The sequence below is a fragment of the Lytechinus pictus genome, chromosome 7 (genome assembly GCF_037042905.1).
Source record: "Lytechinus pictus isolate F3 Inbred chromosome 7, Lp3.0, whole genome shotgun sequence".
Classification (NCBI taxonomy): domain Eukaryota; kingdom Metazoa; phylum Echinodermata; class Echinoidea; order Temnopleuroida; family Toxopneustidae; genus Lytechinus; species Lytechinus pictus.
Window position 1 is genome coordinate 41,711,290 of NC_087251.1, and position 15,285 is coordinate 41,726,574.

Consider the following 15,285-nt stretch of genomic DNA (forward strand, 5'->3'; position numbering starts at 1 on the left):
GATTTTGTAGGGTCGAGAGACACTTCTATATAGAAGCCTTAAATTCTTAAGATGATCGTCAGAACGCGCTGAGTTGATCATATAAGGCTCTTACGGCGTTTGTACGAACGCCTAAAGCCCCTCACAATTGACGTACGACCTGTTTACGACCGCCTGCAACAGATTTTTCTTGTTGTTGCACGATCGATCTCTTGGTGTCTTGCGAGCACTCGCAGTGGTTGTAGACGAACGCACGAATTTGAGGTGGTCGGAGGTGGTCGTGACTGGTCGCATCTGAATCTGAACATGTTCAAAATCCAAACGCGATCAAATACGATTGGTTTACTCGCATCAGGTCGTACCATCGGTCGGGCGATCATCGTGTGAGTGTTGTTCAACGTTGTACGACTTGGTGCGAGAGGTGACACAATTACGTATAGTCGCATTTAGTCGACTGGAGGTCGTACAACACTTGCACATGCGCTAGATACCTACAGAGACCAGTCTTGCGACTGGTTGCGATAATATAAGACTGTTGCAAGACCGATCGAAATTACGGCTTACAACATTCCACTACCGTTGCATTCGCATGTATGCGACCGTACAGCCCCTTTCACAATTGACATCCGACCAGTTTACGACCGCCTGCAACAGTTTTTTTCTGCTGTTGCACGATCGATCTCTTGGTGACTTGCGAGCACTCGCAGTCGTTGTAGACGGTCGCACGAACTCGAGGTGGTCGTGACTGGTCACATCTGAACTTTGAACATGTTCAAAATCCGAACGCGATCAAATACGACCGATTCACTCGCATCAGCTCGTATCCGGGGTCGTACCATCGGTCGGGCGATCATCGTGGGAGTGTTGTTCAACGTTGCACGACTTGGTGCGAGAGGTGGCACAACTAAGTAGTCGCATTTACTCGACTGGAGGTCGTACAACACTTGCACATGTGCTAGCGACCTACATGTACAGAGACCTGTCTTGCGACTGGGTGCGATAATATGATGTGCCATAAGACTGTTGCAAGACCGATCGCAACGGCTTACAACATTGCACTTCCGTTGTGTGCGACCGTTCCCCTCGCAATCCCTCGTGCAACACTCGCATGTGATCGCACGAGCACAATAGGATCATAATCGACTTACTCGTGCAACGGGTTTTACTGGTTGTTTTTGTTGTACGACAGCTGTTGCAACTGTGAAAGCCTATGTGCGATATTATGAGATGACTGGCGATTGATGCCTGTTGCAGCCTGTCGCACGACCAAAAGGTCGCAAGTGGTCGTACGTCAATTGTGAAAGGGGCTTTATATGAACAGAGATTCGTACGTCGCTTTAACAAACTTCTCTTGGAGTTTGTAAGGCGTAGGTACAATGTGTACAACTGTTGGGTAAATCTTCAAATGAATAACTGGAGAGTTTACGTAGTGGGTACGAACGTCTTTGCGACAACAGAAATCGTAAGATGGCCGTTAGTCTAACGAAAGAATAACTAAAGGCATTTTCGCGAACAGCGCACGAATTGTAGGGCCATTGTGTTACATAAATAATTTAGTTACTTAAGAAGGTCTTAAGGACGTTCCACAGTTAAAGTGAAATCCATGTCATTTTCACCAAACTTTGCACATAGATACTTTAGAACCTTAATATTCGAAATATGCAAAAATTAACATAGGTCCATGTGCTTGATTTTTTGCTATAGAGCTTCAAAATTCACCCAAATTGATGTTCTTAAGAATTGCGCATTCAAAAGAATTTGGCATTTTTAGACCGCCCAAGATAACTACAATGAGTTTAAACCTCCATTACTCAGTCAAAATACATGAAAAAGTCATCAAATTTCGCAAGAGAGTTAATAATTGTATCGTTAGAATTGAGAATATATTAATAGTGCTATTTGTTTGCAATTTTAAGTTTAACAGCACTGTCAGTTCTTAAAAATGGCGTAAAAGATAACAAAATCCCAATCTAAAATATGTAAAATTTCAGTAACAAACTACAAACGTACAATAAATGCTGCACTTTATTCAAAATCCATGTCATTTTCACCAAAATTTGCAGAGTTGTAGAGGAAGGTATACCTAAGAGGTACAAACATTAAAAAATAGGGGTTCATGTGCTTGTTTTTAAACTATCACCATTTTTATTAGAGCAAATGTGCTTTTTAAAACACCAAAAATGGGCCGAATGCTTAGTATCTATGTGAAGAAAAAATCCAAACCACTCTACCATTTATTCAAACTCGGGGTAATATTCGTGATTCTTGGCAGCACTGCAGAGTAAAGTATTTTGAAATTGTAGAGAATATTTTTTTGAATGGTCCATGGAATAATTCAATTTTTTAGCTTCATGAAATAACGCATCGGATCTGCAGTTAAAGTGCAGAAGATGAGAAAAATCAGCTCATACCCGCAGCTAATTAATCACCTGTTCATCCATTGTGACGTCAGCGCGCAGAGTGTAAACTATGCGCAGATCATAATGCGCACAAATATAACTGTGGAACGTCCTTAAATTGTTGTTAAGAAAGCCGTAAGAACCATGCCCCATCTACGATGTGAACTCTTCGACTTTGTATACGAACAATGAGATTCATACGAACGCTTCGTTCGTATACGAAACGTAAAGCCTTGGTTACACCGGAATCGAATCAGCTGCGAATGCCATCCGAATATACACGTAGGCCTATTCGGGTGGAATCGAGAGTATTCTGTTCTCCCTCTGCGAATGTGAAAAACTCAGGAAGGCCTTCTGGAACATTCGCGGAGGGATTCTGCTCGTCACCTTTGAAAATAATGTTCAAAACCAGCCGAATACTCCCCAAAATACTCCCGAATGTGACCACAAGAAATTTCATTCGGGATGTATTCTGATGACACCCTGTTGGGTTAGGGGAGTCATATTCGGAGTATTCTGTAAAGATTATGACCTATTCGTATCATTCAGGGAGTAACAGACCGAGCTCGGCGTACATACAGCCATATTCGTTCCGATTCTGGTCAATATTCGGCTGTAATCGGAGTCAGCGGGCCACATTCGGGTCGATTCTGGCCACGATTCGGGTGAGATTCGGCTTTATTTGGGATTACCAAAATTGATTCGGGTCAATAAATTCTTGGTAAGTCTGCACTCAATCGGTACCTATTCGGAACCCATTCGTCTTTATTCAGAGAACTCCCCGAATCAGAGACGAATGGGTACCGAATCTACCGAATTTATCCGAATTAGGCCGAATCATTCTGAATGTATTCTGGAAAATTCGGTTTTGGTGTAACTTTAGCTTAGGCTGGGTTGCACCGGAACCGAGTCAGCTGTGAATCCATCTGAATACCCGTATTTGGGTGGTTTCGGGAGTAATATGTTCTACCTCCGAGAATGCGAGAAAATTTAGAGAGGATTCGGGAACATTCGAATCCACAGAAACCTCCGAATTCGTCTAGAATCGGTCCGAATTTATTCTGGAGTATTCGGTTTTGGTGTAACCCTGGCTTAACACAAAATTATTTGGTTTGTTTGAAAAGAGCCCGAGCAAATCATTAAATTCGATCTGGACGAGAATAATAAATTACACATTTTTTGTAAGATTATCTGGGAGTGAAATGGCAAGGATCTGCCTTTGCGATACGCTGGAAATCTGGAGTGATGTCAGTCATTGCGACCATGATAAAGATGATACTTGGTGATGACCATTATGAATATATTGCCTTTACTTTTATTTTATTTTTTCACTTGAAATGTTTGGCGTGCCTCAGTTGGGGGACCGCAACTGAGGACGAGAACATTGTTGACATCTTTTATCTTGTGGGCAATATCCGAAAGTTCATTATTTTCGCATAATCATCATTTGCAAAGTTAGAATACTAAACCATTTCTTTCAGTCCTGATGATCTCACGGACGAGACTAGATACTGGACAAGGATAAATCACTGAACTGTAATAGAAAAACCTCTTTATTGAGTGGTAGTTCTAAGTCATGAACCTATAGCTTTTAACTGGCAAGCGAAATCCGAATGGTGGCGCTATTTCAAAATTGATGCGCAGGGATCTCTCACTGATCGCCCTCATCATCTTATCTTGGGTGAAGTCATCATGAAGGCTTTCTATACCCCATCAACTTTGTTGATAAAGTAAGGTAACCGAGCAAGCAGGCTACTCACTTAGCTTTGGGTGATTTTTGTTTTGAAGGAGTCTAGTGACTTATCAGAGTTGTATCCATGCAACCGCGTAGCCAGGATTTCATTTTGGAGGGGGCGGTAAATGCACGCGAAGCGTGCCAACACTATCAGAGCGCGCGAAGCGCGCTCCCGAGGGGGTGGGTGCAGGGAGGGGGAGTTTCCCCCTCCCGCACGAAGCGCGAAGCTTTCGGTGTTTCATTAATTAAAATAAAAAGGAGCCGCCTCCCTTGTCTCTAGTACCTATATCAGCTCCAATTCATTTGACTATATTGTGATTTTGAACCTTGTTTTCAAAAGTGATTGTAAAACGAACAAATAAGGGATAGAATGGAGGAAATTAAAATAATATTAACCCCACGCGAAGCGCGGAAGCTTAAGCGTTTTATAATTTTTTTTGCAAAGAAAATGGTCCCAAGAAAATGTTATTTTCTAAGTTATATTGAATACTTCCCTTGGAAAGATCAGATTTGATTACAAACAATTTAGCGACAGTGCATATCTTTACTCGCAAAACAGAGGAGAAGAAGGGTATATGCCGGGAGGAAGATATTCCTCCCCGCGCAGAGCAGTGAAACTCTGAAATTTCAAAGGGCGGACGTTTCATCAAATGCAGATATCTCTAATACCCCCATCAGCTCTTATTCAATTAATTTTCTAAGATTAGTGAACTTCATTACAAGGAAAATAGTGCGCAAAAAGTTGAAACTTCTGTGATTATTGAAATTATATAAAACAGGATGATGTATAATTTATTTCACTTATCCTGATGCGCTTCACTTTGAATGATAAAGAAACTTAAGTGTCGCAAAATTTCAAACTGAGGGCGCAAAACAGGACAAGAGATGAATGTGCAGGGAAATGACATGAAGTTGAATAGAATTTGATAAAACAATATTGTACTTTTTTAAATTTAATACGACACAAATTTTATACCTTCCTCTTTTTAAATTAGGAACCTGTTTGCCCCAAATTATGGTTGTTTAGTAATGAGCTGAAAAGCGGGAGAAGTTGCCTAGGTGGAGGTGACGGCAGAAATTGAGATAAAGATTTTACCCGCCCGGAGCCGATAGACCAGAAGTTGCGCGATCAATTTAAAAAAAAGATAAATTCATATACTTCGGCCTAACCTTACTCTTATTCCATGCCCTAATGTATACATTTGAACTTTAACTGGCAAGAAACACATATAGCTGAGGTGGAAAAACAGGGTTAGAGAAAGGGTGAGGGAAACAAAGGAGAACTGCAATATTGTCATTTAACCGCGCGCAGCGCGGAAGCAAAATTCATATATATAAATTTAGAGCAAGATATCTCACGGAGTTTCTTTTTTGAGAAAAAGTAAAGAATTAAAAAAAAACCCACAAAGCTACCTTTCTTCCCTTTCCTCCCTTCGCTTTTCCTTTTCTCCTCTCTTTTTTCCCTTCTTTTTTTTTCTTTTTGGGGACTTTTTTTTTTTTGGGGGGGGGGCGCCTGTATCCATGTTCATTCCAATCTGAGGTTCGAGGGAAGAAGCTGTATTTATGAGCATACATTTGGACTAGTTGACGTCGGAGTTTGTAGCTATTGCTGTGCATAATACGTTGTAGTACGTTGATTCTAAAGGTGACATGACAGATAGATAGATAATGGTCTGATAATGAGAGAGAGCAAAACTGTTTTAGATTATTTTGTGTAAGTAGTAAGAGCAGATCAGAAAATAAATTTGCTACTTCAGTTTCATGATTTTAGCAAAGTACCTAATACCTCTTAATTTGATATTCTGAACTCTTTCATCCCATGAATGGAAATATATTATTATCACAAACCGTTTTTTCCCCCCCGACTTGACTTTTCTCGAAACTGGAATAATAACGCCCTCTTCGGCGGCTTGCTGCAGGTGAAGGGAAAGTAAATAAGAACCATACAGGTGGATAAGATAACACGGAGTAGAATCTTGGACACGATAGACACAATCATCTGTAAAAGTTGTTAACTCCGTGCCCAGTGGAAGACACCCTTCCCTTTCTAGGCATAAATTAACAAAAAACAAAATCATATAGCACTTATCTAAAGTGATTTTCTTACATTCTAAGATTCAAATGGTATATTTAAGAATGATCTAAAACGATTTTTCTCCCCTAAAAATCTAAAAAAATTTGCACATTTCAAATGTCGAATTCGTTGATTTATTTCCAAACAGAAAAATAGTATAAATTTAGAGCACATTACTCACGTTATGTGCTGATAACATAATATGCTCCGAACTTGCTCTGAACCTTCTTGTTATTTTGTGATTTTATCTCCGTTTTACATCACCTGAACATGCTATAACTTTCTTCGTGTACTTTCTACGTGTCTAGAGGAACATTCGGATCACCATGCTGCTTTTAAAACTGTATATTTAATGCCATATTATGACATGCTGCACTATGAGACTTGAAGCCTTTTCTGTCTACAGTCCCACAGCCTTGCTTCCTACGTAAGTTCAACTTTGATTTTGCACAGTTGTGGTATGCTGATTTGACTTAGCTTATACCTCATTACCTGTCCAGTAATCTCTATTCATCGAGCTTACAACTAATCTGCTTATTGTTATTGACAAAGACTGAGGTGTAGTACTAACAATGCCTGATACTAGAAGTACAAAGCCTCAGACCAGTGGCGTACCTAGGATTTTTCACAGGGGGGGGCAAATTCGTCCGCCAAAAAAATTTGACAAGCAAAAAAAAAAAAAAAAAAAAAAGTGTCTTCAAGACTCGTCAGGGGGGGGGGGCAGTCTGCACCCTTTGCCCCCCGTAGGTACGCTTGTGCCTCAGACCCAGTCCCAGGTTCCTGTAAAGGAAATTATAAGAGAAAGAAGCAGTCATACAGACAATGAATGATAAATATTCAAGAACTTTGAGAAGCTTATAGATAAAGTAGAACAGCAAGAAGGAAAGATTCATGAACTTGAAAATCAAGTGGATAGAGTAGAGCATGAAATAACAAATCTCAGAGCACAGGCAGAATGTCAAAATGAATGCATACAAAAGTTGCAAATGGCCCTAAATGACCAGGAGCAGTACTTGAGTCTCCTTTTGATATCAAACCAAGGAAATGCTCTTTTACTTTTTGCGAAGAATTCAGTGCTAATTATAGAAAATATGATAATAGTTTTTCACTACTTCATGTCAATAAATTGTAGGAGTTTATGCCAGAATTTCCATGCATTTTGTTCAATGTTAGCTTGCATAAATCATAAAGTTACAGCCATTGGTGTGACAGAGACCTGTTCAGTCAAGTACAAAAACTGAGATGTGTAATATAGATGGTTATAATCTTGTATACATAAACAGACAACATAAATTAGGAGGTGGTGTTGCCATTTATATAGATGAAAGGTATGATTTTATAATACGATCAGATCTGAATTGTAACATGCCTGAATGTGATATGCTGTTTTTAGAATTAAGATGTAAGAATTATAAACCAATGGATGTGTTTATAGAGTTCCCAACACAAATATGGAGATTTGTCTGGATCAATTGGGTAATTGTTTAGATATTGTTAATAAGAATAATACAGAGGTCTACATTTTGGGTGATTACAACATTAATTTATTGAATGCAAGTACTCATGATAAAACAAATGTATTTTTGGAAAATATGTTTTCTCACAACCTGTACCCATTGATAACGAAACCAAAAAGGATATCAAAAACATGTGCAACGTTAATAGATAACATTTTTTGTAATACACTACTGAGATAATAATATTGACTCTGGCTTGTTCATAGCTGACATATCAGACCACTTACCTATATTTTGTGTAAAGAAACTCAAAATGATTTTTAATCAATGGCAGTCACAATTACCAAAAAGACAGATAAATGATGATAATATAATTAAATTTAATAGAACACTGTGTGAAGTTGATAGGAGTCATGTACTATAGTACTGATGATGCTAATAATTGTTACGATATTTTTATGTCAATCTTCCACTCAATCTATAATAAATGTTTTCCAGAAATGAAGTCAAAATCAAAAGCGAACGTTACTTTTAGGAAACCTTGGCTATCAAATGGCCTCATGAAATCCATAAATAAGAAGAATAAAATGTATAAAAATTTACTGAACAATTATTCTGACAAGCAAAAGAAAAGTTACATTAAGTACAAAAACAAATTGATAAACTTATTACGCAGTGCTAAATCCGAATATTATTCTAAACTCTTTAATCAAATTAGAGGAAACACACAAAGGATTTGGAATAACATAAATAATATACTGGGTAATCAACGCTTTAAGAAGTTACCTTCAGTTATGTATTGCAATGATTCAAAGTTAAATTCATCAAAAGATATAGTAGAGCATTTTAATTCTTATTTTTTGAATATCGGTAAGAATATTGCTGACAGAATTCCTCCTGTGGGTGTGTCATATGATTCATTTTTAACCGGAAACAAATCACCGAACTCTTTGTTCTTCAGACCTACTTCTCCATATGAAATATTAAAAATTGTCCTTTCCTTAAATTCTTCAAAATCAAGCGGCCCCGATGGTATAGATCATAGAGTTATAAAGAAATCTATTCATTATTTCATTGAGCCACTATGTTTTATATTTAATACATCAATTTCTACAGGAATTATGCCTAATCATCTGAAATTTGCCAAGGTAGTACCAGTTTTCAAAAAAGGAAATGCAAACGATTTAACTAATTATAGACCAATTGCTATCCTTCCTGTATTTTCAAAGATTCTTGAAAAAATAATTCATGAACGTTTATATAAATTTTTACAGATAAATAATTTGTTAACTGATGCTCAATTTGGCTTCAGGAAAAAATTCTCGACTTCATTAGCTGTCCCTAATTTATGTACTTATATTCAAAATGAAATTGAAAAGGATAATTTTTGCATTAGACTTTTTATGGACTTGTCAAAGGTCTTGCCCTTAAATGGTTTGAAGATTATCTATCTCACAGAAGTCAATATGTGATGGTCAATGGTGTCAATTCCTCTATACAGCATCTCAACTGTGGTGTCCCTCAAGGATCTGTCTTGGACCTTCTCTTGTTCCTTATATATGTCAATGATATTATCAAATCTTCTTCTCTTCTCAAGTTTTCCCTGTTTGCCGACGATACTTGTGCACTCATGAGAAGCAGTAACATTAAAACAATTGTCTTGTCGGTAAACGGGGAAATAGCAAAAGTCTCTACCTGGTTCAAAGCAAATAAATTATCTCTGAATATAGCCAAAAACAAACTGTTTATAATTGTAAATTTTGTCAATGTTATTGTTATGGGGGCCATTCTCTACAAGCAGTTTGCTTTTTTATGGTCCTAGCAATATTTTGTACCATTTATTACATAATTATGTACACTGTATGATTTGTATATACATATTTTTATGGTTGAATAAAATTGAATTGAATTGAGTTATCACAACAACAGAGAATTTAATGAAACAAAATAGCTGGTATTCTCCCAAAAAGATATACTTGTAACAAAGAATGTGAATAATTAAGAAAAACATAACAATGATAAAACACGAGAATGGGACACAATCATCACAGGCTGCTACATTTCACCTCCAAATTCTCAAAAAGAAACCCCATAACTCGTTTACCAAATTAATGGACAAAGTACATCGTTGTGGAAGAGCGCCACCTATTGTTGCGTTTAAAAAAATTGTAAGGGATCATTAAAATTTACCTTCAAGCAAGGATGTCTTAGACCCCCCCCCCATAATCTATGTATAATTAATTATTTACATTGGTTATTATAAAGAATTCATCGGTGCTATCACCGTAACAATAGACATGTAATTTTCTCTGAAATACACAGAACAATAATACATAATTATTGATAATATATATAGGGTAAAGGGGATGACCCCATTTATTTTAAGAAAGAAAAATATGTTTAATCAATGATCCATTTATTTTAATCGAGGTCAAGAAATATTAACTACATTGAATCTTAAGAAGCTTTGAAAATATCTGAATCGCTAGTAGAAGGAAGCCCCCAGCTTTGAATAGTAACTCAATATATTGAGGCCCATAATGATCACATTAACGTGATCACAGAGCGAGAACAATAATTGCTCTGGCTGCCGTCTCATTACAGTACGTGATGTTATGTCAATTTATTTACCACTCTTGAATAATATTCATGTCATACCATCTTGAAAAGAAGTTATCGGCTGGGTAATATGGGTAGAGGGTAACTATTTTATTACAAGGAAGAATCGGTGGCAGTTCTTCAAAGTAGTGCGTAGTTCAGTTTGGCCCATTGGCGGCGCAAGCCAAACAATTTAGGGGGGACCACCAAAATTTTTTGATAAGCAAAAAAAAAAAGGTTATATATCAACCAAAATTTTAGGGGGGACCGACAAAAAATTTTGACAAGCAAAAAAAAAAAAAAAAAAAAAAAAAGGTCATCAACGACAAATTTAGGGAGGGACCGTCCCCCACCTCAAAATTTAGCCCCCCCCCGCTTCCGCCGCCTATGGTTTGGGCCCCTGTGAACTATTTCCTCACATCAGCCATAGAGGGAGACTCACAAAAGTCATCTTGTTCACCCCTGTGTTCACCCCCCCCCCTCCCCGTCTACTTCAGTAAGCAATTTTTTTTCTCCAAAATAAAGTGGACCGGGAGTATAATAAGACTTTTGTAAGTATATTCATATTTTTAGATTTTAGGAAGGTATAGCTATATACCCTTTGAGACAAGGGACCAACCACGGGGACCAAGTCGAGGAGAGACTTGGTTGAGAAATAGAGAGCTATTATTTTCCTGACTATCCATAAAATTAGATTTCTACGTGATTCATTGTATACACAATCCATTTTGGCAGTAAAAAAAATATTAACGATTTTGTTTGCCTGTTTCACAAATCGAGCGCAAAGCGCGAGGTAAAATTTTTGATATAAGCCATACTGACTTGAAAGACCTGCGAAGGATTGTGTGCAGGACTCATGAAGATGATATCATCTTCACCAATGGGAGCGCGAAGTGTGAGCTAAGAATTTTTAATATCCTGGTAAGACAGCTATATCATAACCATGAACAGGATTTATGTTAGTGACACTTTATATTGTTGGGAATAGTGACTACATGAGAAAATTTTGAAAAGTTGAAGACAGTGTAAATGCTCTTTTTGAGCACTGTGCAACTTGAGTATGATGCTTCATACAACATTTACTGGATTACTGAACATTTTTTATTGCAGTTTTCAAAATTTCTGAGGGGCCCTATAACCCCACCCCCTTGCTGCCGCCACTGATTGTTGCTAATATAATATTCATAATATTATATTAATATTATTATAATATATTATATTATTATTATAATAATATTATAATAATATTATAATATATTATTATTACGTATATTGTTATAATATTATTATTAATATTATATTATTCTATTTAAAAATCATGACTGTTGGCATAGCATTTAGGGGGGGGGCAGTGGGACAACGAACGGTTCCCATCCTTATGGAGTGTTGAGAAAAATAAATTACAAACAGACAAAGATCCCAGCCCCCCCCCCCCCGCTTCCGCGGCCCCTGACTTTGTTGTGGGTTCAAAGGGTAAGTTCACAAAAGAAAGTGATAAATTTTCTTGCTCTACCGTTACGCTTTTTCATATTGTCTTGATTTATAGGTTCAAACGGAACTTCAGTGAATACCTTGTTATGGCTCTAAAACGTTAAACTTAAATGTCAAGTCCACCTCAGAAAAAAAGTTGTTTTGAATCAACAGAGAAAAATCAGACAAGCATAATCCTGAAAATTTCATTAATAATCGGATGTAAAATAAGAAAGTTATGACATTTTGAAATTTTGCTTATTTTCACAAAATAGTTATATGCACAATTTAGTCACATGCATATGAGAGAATAGATGATGTCCCTCATTCACTATTTCTTTTGTTTTTTATTGTTTGAATTATACAATATTTCAATTTTTACAGATTTGATAATAAGGACCAACTTGACTGAACCATATAATGTCAAGCAATGGTAACCCCACATGTTCAGTGAGAAATAAAACTTTGTTTCACAGGATAATGAGGAGAAAATTAGAATATTTCATATTTCAAATAATAAAATACAAAAGAAAAAGTGAGTGAGTGATGTCATCAGTTCCCTCATTTGCATACCGACCAGGATGTGCATATAACTATTATGTGAAATTAAACGAAACTTTAAAATGTCATAACTTTCTTATTTTACATCCGATTTTGATGAAATTTTCAGTGTTATGCTAGTTGGATTTTTCTCTTTTTATTCAAATCAACTTTTTGTTGGGGTTGACTTGTCCTTTAACCTTAAAAAATGCAGAAATGAAATGAAAATGGAAAAAATTAATGTTTGGAAGCACATGCAATGCAAGCCCTCCGATGACGAATGTAGGTCGATCACAAGAACTCAACCCCCAACGCGCTCTTTTGGTTTTGCGCATTATTTTGGGGAAAGTAGTTCCGGTGATTGATTGCAAAGATAGTTTTCCAACGAAAATGTATTTTTTTAAATAGCAAACTGGGGCACAGATTGCTGATATATTAACAAAGTCTTTTTACTTTGAGTAGTAGTTGTAGTAGTATAGAGGAAGTAGTATCGTCCTTTTCTCCAGGGCCATGCTGCGTGATGAACGAGTTTTGCAGACCGGGGGTGCTGGATTGAAAAAAAAAGAGTGACAAGAAAAAAAAGGGGGTTTTCCGCTTCAATTTCAAGGTGATTTCTATGTTTTTAGCATACCACCATGATTTCCAGGTGGTGCTGCCTATCGTGTATAACTATACACATCCCCCCTTAGAAAAATACCTTTCCAAGGCCATGCTTTTCCCTTTCCTTTTCTAATTTTTGTTTCCGGCTTGGAGGTGCATGGTCTGGTGAAACTTTTGGGGATTAGATAAGTTACGGCTACCAGAGTAGTAAATAAACTCTGACGGCTACCAGTATGCTGCCCTCTCGCGCCGGGCACACAAGTACTGACGGGGGAGGGATCGCCTGCAGTGTATAAGGGAATCGGATTCAATACCACTCGCTTATGAAAAATCACACTCAGATATACAAAGGAATGTGGTAATAAGAGAACAGTTTGTCCTCCCAAAGAATTGAAAGCCTTCTACATCGGTTATATTTACTGCTCCTCATAATTAATTTCATATAATGCTTTAATCATGTTAATACTTTCTTTCCTTTTTAGATCAGTAATGCAGAAATCTTAGCTAACTCTAACCTCTTATCGCTCGCATTTTTATTTCGTGAGATAGGGAACCTAGCTGTTTACGGTTACAAAAAGTGGTTAAAATTGACATTCCTTTTTTTTCTGGTAATAGGCCTATTTTCAAAATATCAGCTTGAGCTCGGGTTCGCGCTCGCATTATTATTTTGATTACTAATTTTGTGGTGGTGTGACCTTAGTTCGCGCGTTACCTAATTTTGCGCACGGTTGAATATCTCGATATCTAATTAATATCTTGAAAAACTGATATCACCAACAGAAAAAGGGACTCAAAATTACTCAGTATGGTAATTTTATTGAAGGTAAGGTATCTGTAAGATTTAGAAAGTGTAATTTTTCTTTGAAATAATTAACATGACGTTAGAGACGTTAATATGAGTTTTAGCATTATTTATCTGGGTCGAAAGAGGGCGTTGGAAATTCGCCATGCCAAGATCGACAAAGATTTAAAGTTCAGCCGTCGTGACTTTAAGATAATCGGTACAAGTCCAATGTTGTAAGTAAAAAGACCTTAATATTTCCTTAAAGTAATGTTTAACTGAATACATGAAACCAAAATTAACTCAAGACGATAATTAATTTGTTGTTAATTTAGCTCATAACTTTGGAGAAAGTGTTTGGAGTTTACGTATATAGAATACACGTGTGATAAACGTATATTGACATTGATAGGTACTTGGATGTGTACATGAAGAATGTTGCGTAATACCATACCGTTACTGTGTAGTAATCTCGCACACAGTGCATAGTACAGAGTAGGTTATTCATGTTCGAGTTGTAAACGAAATGGAATGTCAAAGAAACAAGTGTTGTTTCTTTGTTAGCTGAATTTGGTTCTTAATTGTTGAAATAGATACAGTATAGGCATAGGCGGAACCAGGGGGGCCCGGCCCCACCCCCCTTTTGGAGGAGCAAAAAAAAAGAAAAAAAGTGGGAAAGAAAAAGAAGGGAAAAGAGAGGAGAAAAAAAGAAAGGGAAACATAAGAGAAGGAAGACGAGTGAATAGAATAAGATGAGGGGGAGAAAATAATTTTTTTTAAATCTTTTATGTCGGGATATAAAATTTTCGCTCGCGCTTCGCGCTCGCATTGCTTTTTAGGTTACATATCTTGCTCAATATGGAGCTTAAAATATCAAATTTGGAAGTCAATATACAAAACATATTTCAGCTCGGAAATTGAACTTTCATTATTTTGTTTGATTTACAAATTGATTTTTAAAAAGTGCTCTGTAAAAATTATTTTTTATTGTCTGAATATTGGCATTTTCTGCTTGCGCTGCGCGCTCGCAAAATTTGATTTGTCAGGTACCTATTATTTTCCTGTATTCCATAAAGCTATCAAAATATCCCTATTCAGGTCAGATTGTCAAAACGTATCAGCTAGCGCTGCACGCTTGCATTTTGATTGGTGAGTTATGTATATCTCAATATTAATTCTAGAACAAACTATACTTAAAATCCCCATTTGGTGACAGTTTATCAAAGAATTTCGGCTCGCGATTTCCGCTCGCATTGATTGTTGAAAGATATTGTCTTGCATCTTATTCATAATTACAAAAGTGCTTAAATGTCCAGTTTTCACGCCATAATATTAACAGATTTCGCGCTCTCATGCTTAGGAAGAGAAATAGGAAGATAGTCATCATTTTCATATAATGTCCTTATATAATGTCCCGGTCCTATGTCAAAACTCAAAGTAATAATAATGAAACACATCAGCTCTTTTTAACTGTGATTCATATCCACCTCACAATTTTCCCACACAGTGCTTGAAAAAAAGAGCTTAAATTGACCCTTTTTTCAGATCGGAATATCATATATTTCTAGCAGCTCGCGCTTTGCGCTCGCTTTATTGATTTTCATAATAAGAAAGGTATATAGAATACCCAAATTCTAGGTCGAAATCTGAAC